Here is a 5,579-nt window from a genome sequence, read left to right on the forward strand (position 1 = left end):
GGGAATGTTGCTCAGCTGTGTGAGATAACACTGGAATCAACCAATGAGAAACAAAGAAGTAAGTGACCCATTCACACAGCTGTGTGATGGGCGGCACCATGGCACAGTGGTTAGCACTGCTGCCTCACAGCGCCAGAGACTGACTGTGTGGAGTTTGCACGTTCTCCCCATGTCTGCGTGGGTTTCCGCCGGGTACTCCGGTTTCCTCCCACAGTCCAAAGATGTGCAGGTCAGGTGAATTGGTGTTAGGTAAGGGGTAAATGTAGGGGTACTCAAAAGCAGTTAAATCAAACCAATGGTGCAGAAAGGGAAGGAATATTTCCCTGGAGCTTGAGTAACTGGAAAGTGATAGTGTCCGGGAATAGACAGAATTTTATTTTACAAGGCGTTTGAAATTTTTAAAAACTGTTATATTCAGATAGTTTCATTTCTTTTCGTTTAGTTTTATTTACAATATTTTAAAACTAAATTCACAAACCTTATGTTAAAGATAAATGATAAATAAAATCCATCAAACCATTCCTCACTGAAAACTGATGTGGAAGTGCAATCTCTTGGAGAATCCCTGCCCTGCTTACGTCTTCCTACCGCGCCTCCATCGCGCTATACATACCTGGGAGATAGCAGCAGGAGGCCATTCGGCCTTTCAATCCTGCTCCACGATTCAAGGGGAAACAGCTGACCATCCAGCTCAATCTCCTGTTCCTGCTGTGTTCCAATCCCCTTTCATGACTTTACATCAAACAACTATATCCAAGTTCTCCTTGGGCTTCACTGCCTTTTGTTCCAGTGGCGTTGCTGTGTTACTGTGTGGGTGTAGGCAGGAGTAATGTGATGGTGCTGGCTCCTGGAGGATACACTCAGCATCCCTCGTCATCCTGCAGTAACATCAATTGGGTTTCAGCAACTAGAGATAGAAACCATTTCCAGGATATAGGCATCACTGGCTCAGCCAACATTTATTCCCCATCTCTCCTTACCCTTGAGAAGATGGTAGTGAACTGCTATCTTGTACAATTCACAGTCCATTTGGCTCAGATAGACTGACAATGCCGTGAGGAGAGTGTTGCCGGATTTTGGCCGAGTGATTCTCCATCTTTGGTTCTTCAAATTCTGCTTAACTTTATCACAACCTGCTCATAATTTTGAGATTTCAGTCTGCAAATCTTCACCATCTAGCACCCTGAATAAAGGAATATGTACAGATTAGAAATTCAGAGCAGACAATTCTATTTTCTCTGGAATATCTTTTTCCTCATTCTTCCCCCAAAGCTGTAACCCTCCAGCCCACCTACTCTTTCCCTCCATTCTGACTCTACTACCCTCTAATGTACCCCCTCCCCATTCTCATGGAGTTGCTGATAAACAAATCCATGCCACCACTTCCCGCCCCTGGTTAGATGCTGCACCCTTTCTGGGTTCACTTCCTTTCCTTTCAGTTGCTGCAAGTCAATAATGTAACAGCAGAATGAAACAAAAAGAAACAGGCAGGGAGATGGCAGATCCTGGATAGAAGAGGAACCTTGAGAATCTGGGAGAATGGGTCACATCCTTTTTTGTTTCTCATTGGTAGATTCCAGTGTTATGACACGTTGGGAATGGAACGTGGCCCTATATGGTGTGGTGATACTTTGACCCCCCCAACAAATCAATACTACAAGCAAATACGTTCCTCCTCCAGATAATGACAGTGTGAAATACTTTCCACTAGTTACCCCAAAGGACATGCTCCAAAACTCACCCACATTCTGTACTTGTGCAGTGCCGGGTTTCCCCACAGACGCGTAGTCCCTGCCTTGGAATTTGGGAGTTGCAGTCCTCATGCAGCCACTGGATCCCTGTCTCTGGAACGTGAATGAAAAGTGTGGGATGGAGAATGTTGTGTATTGGATCCCCATTCAGACACATGGGACATGTGGGCTGTCACTGGCATTTACTGAGACATCCACTTAGACAACCTGATTTCTGACGCAAGGAACATAGATTCAGCCAAATGGGGATAGGGAGTTTAATAAGGCGCCGTAGGTTTTAAGAAGAGGTGGCTCAGTGGCTAGCACTGCTGCCTCACAGCGTCAGGGACCTTAGACGACTGTGTGGAGTCTACACATTCTCCCCATGGTTGCATGGTTTCGTGCAGTTCTCCAGTTTCCTCACACAGTCCAAAGATGTGCATGTTAGGTTGTTTGCCCATGCTAAATTGCTGACAGTGTCCATGCATGTACCAGTTAGACAATTAGCCATGGGAAATGCAATGTTACAGGGAACGAGTGCGTCTGAATGGGATGCTCATCATAGGTTGGCGTGGACTTGATGGATGAAGACCTTGTTTCTGCACTATAGGGACTCTATTCTATTCTCATGAGGAAGAATGTACTTATCTTGATTGGTAGTGAATCTGTGGAATTCCCTACACAAAATGCGGTGGATGTCGACGACAATGAACCAATTTAAGGAAAAGATACAGATGTTGAATTTGCAATGAGATGAAGGGTGAGAGAGAGCAGGCGGGAAAATTCATCTGAGACCGATGTGAGCTCAATCATCACCATATTAAATGGTGGGGCTGGTTCTCCTGTGCCCAGTGCGTTTCTTCTTACGGTAATAACTGGAAAGCTGAATCCAAAACTCACCACCTTCACCAAAGGAGATTTTCGCAAAATGACAGATAGTCAGGTGGATTAGCGTTCCAAGCTTAGATAGTGAGGAAGTGTGTAGGAGATAATGATTTTGCAATTGTAAACTGAGGGGAGACAGTGATTTATGATTTTAGATTGCGTCGTACATTCGCAGCGTCCAGTGTACACTGTTGTGAATATCAATCCTGTACTTTATTACAAAGCCAAGGTCACTGACAATGAAACCATAAACACCCAGGTAACATCGTCTCACCTCGTAATCTGATAAAAAAAAGACTTCTGATCAGTCTGGTTGAACTTAGAACACAGATGGAAAGCTGGAAGATTAGATCCACTCCCAAGATCCTGTGCTTAAACAAAAGGAGACTGGAATAGGATGAGGCAGGAGTTGGCGAATGTAGACTGGAAACAAAGAGTTTATGGTGGGAAAGTTGACGGTTAGTGCGGGAATATCAAAGCAATTTTTTGAAGTGCTCAGCAAAAGTATATGTCAGGGAAAAGAAAGGACTGTAGGACAAGGAATAATCTGCCATGGGTGGCTAAGGAAATAAGAGTCCATCAAACTGAAATAGAATGCATACAAATTGCCAAAGATCAAGGAGAAACGAGGAGATTAGAAAAACTTTAAATATCAACAGAAAGCTAGATGGGATTTGGGGAGAAAAGTGATGAGTAGCTATCCCCAGGGCCAGAATAGCAGTTTACACGGCTAGAGGGGAACCTATTGTGTGGGGAACATTTGGTCTCTGTAATTTTTGAAGCACTGAACTGTTACCATAGAGATAATCCTGATCAAATTAAAAATCACAGCACACTCCAAAAGCTTGTACCTCCAAATAATCCTGTTGGATTATAACCTGGTGATGTGTGGTTTTTAACTATGTCCACCCCGCTCCAACCCCGGCTCCTCCACATCAGAATCCTGACAGACAGCCCCATTGAAACTGAAGCGCCTGTCAGATACCTGACCGAGCCACTGGGGCATGGGGGAGGGGTATGTGGTTTAACCACAAAGTGCTGAACTGAACTAGACTTTCTAACTGCCATTGCCATGGAGATAATACTGAGAGACAGTCTCTATTCAAAGTCCCAAACCACAAAGGTATAAGAATGGGAGCGGCACATCGGACAGGCGGCGAGTTACCGGATGCTGCCTGGAGGTGTTCTGCATGTACACTATCCAGGTAACTGCTATGTCTCATCAATAAAGACTCAAAGAAGACCTCTCAGAGTTCTGTACCTCGTTATACCTATCCAACAGGGTTCAGGAATATGAGTACACAGCAATGTCTTCACAGTGGAGGATACGAAGAGCATGCCAGTAATTGATAAGGAAACTAAGGAAGGTGATGACCTAGATAATAACCATTATCTTGAAAGAGTTAGAGCTGGGCAAGCTAATAGAGCTAAAGGTAGACAAGACTCATTGCCCTAATGGACTACATCCCAGGATACCAACAGAGTTAGTGGGAGAAATAGCAAATGCACTTAGAAACAAAGAATCCAACAGCAGAGACAGGTCCTTTGGCCCAAACTGGCCCATGCCGACCAGAATGTTAATCCACACTAACCGCATTTCCCTGCAATTGGCCCGTTTGCTTCTGACCCTTTCCTATCCAGGTATTTGTCCAAATGTCTTTTACCTGTTGTGAGTGTTCCTGCCTGAACCACTTCCACTGGCAGCTCATTCCATATACATACCACCCTCTGTGTAAAACAATTGCCCCTCAGCTTCCCTTTTATGCTTTCACCTCTAACCTTAAATTGATCCAATCAAGCCGTCCAATCCTTGAGTTCCTGGGAAAAAGATTGAGTGCTTTCACCTTATCCATGCCTCTCATGGGCTTATACACTTCTCGAAAAGAACCCTCTCAGTTTCCTTTGCTCTAAACATAAAATCCTCACTTGTCCAACCTCTCCCTATAACTCAGACCCCTGAGCCCTGGCAACATCCTTGTAAATTGTTCTGCACTTTTTACAGTTTAATAACTGAAACCTACATCACATTCATCATATTTCCAGTATTTCCCCACGGCGCTGGAACTGACGTGACAATGGCAATGGATTACAATCCATGATCGAGAACGAACTCCTTTACAACAATCCCGTTTTCATAGTGTTTCCCATGGTGCAGGTATCCTTGTGTCTTTCTGGTTGCATGGTTAATTAAAGACTTGTCCTTCTACAAAGCAAAGTCGTGGCTTAATTGTTCCTGGGAAAGGTGCCATGATTTTTCAGACTTTCAAAAGCAAATGAAACCTCTCTCCACACTCACCATGCTGACATGGACTTGGCTGTGTCTCAGTACTTTTGCAGTCACACTGACATTTGGAATATTCGCCCACGGACAGAATGCACACCTTTCCCTCCAGATGAAAAGGCCAATGATATTCAGTGCGGCACGGATCAAGTAACTATCACATCTGAACATGAAGTTCAATTTGAATTTCTCATTCGCAAATCCACCCTTTCAGTACCCAACAACAGAGCACACAAGTTACCACTGTTAATGCAGGATGAAAATTCATAAGACAATTGCAGTATTAAACTGTTGTTTCCTTGTTCCCCCAAAGTTTAAACCTCAGTCTCACAATTTCTCTCTTCTGTCAACTGAAATCCAAACCAATCCCCCACTCCTTTCCTCCACACCCAGTTCTCACACACTCTCTCTTTGAATTCAGTTTCCTAGCTCCTGATGAGAACCATCCTGCATACACTTCTTCCTGCACACTCTGGCCAAAACCCATCTTACTAAAATGAGCCAAATTAGAATTGCAATTGCAGGCCCATCCTTGTCCCTTTCCATAACAACCCTGAATCTTCACAAAAGAGTTCTGATAATGTTCTGCAAAAACGCTGCACCACTGATAGTCTGATCACATGTCAGGGTAGCAAGAAAGGGGCCATTCCCCTGGGTCCTGCTCCCAGAAGGATGAAGCTGCT

The 5,579-nt window shown here is 44.3% G+C and overlaps 1 long non-coding RNA gene across 1 annotated transcript; it reads right to left on the reverse strand.

The window, feature by feature from the left end:
* Window positions 1–407: 407 nt before the first annotated feature.
* On the reverse strand, window positions 408–5,058 carry LOC148135652 (uncharacterized). Its single transcript, XR_015755194.1, has 3 exons — window positions 4,912–5,058; window positions 1,742–1,844; window positions 408–1,183 (listed from the first exon to the last, which is right to left on the reverse strand). It is a non-coding gene; the product is annotated as an uncharacterized LOC148135652 (long non-coding RNA).
* Window positions 5,059–5,579: the final 521 nt, after the last annotated feature.

The sequence above is a fragment of the Chiloscyllium plagiosum genome, unplaced genomic scaffold (genome assembly GCF_037043375.1).
Source record: "Chiloscyllium plagiosum isolate Xiang-an unplaced genomic scaffold, Cpla_swu_hap1 HiC_scaffold_49, whole genome shotgun sequence".
Classification (NCBI taxonomy): Eukaryota; Metazoa; Chordata; class Chondrichthyes; order Orectolobiformes; family Hemiscylliidae; genus Chiloscyllium; species Chiloscyllium plagiosum.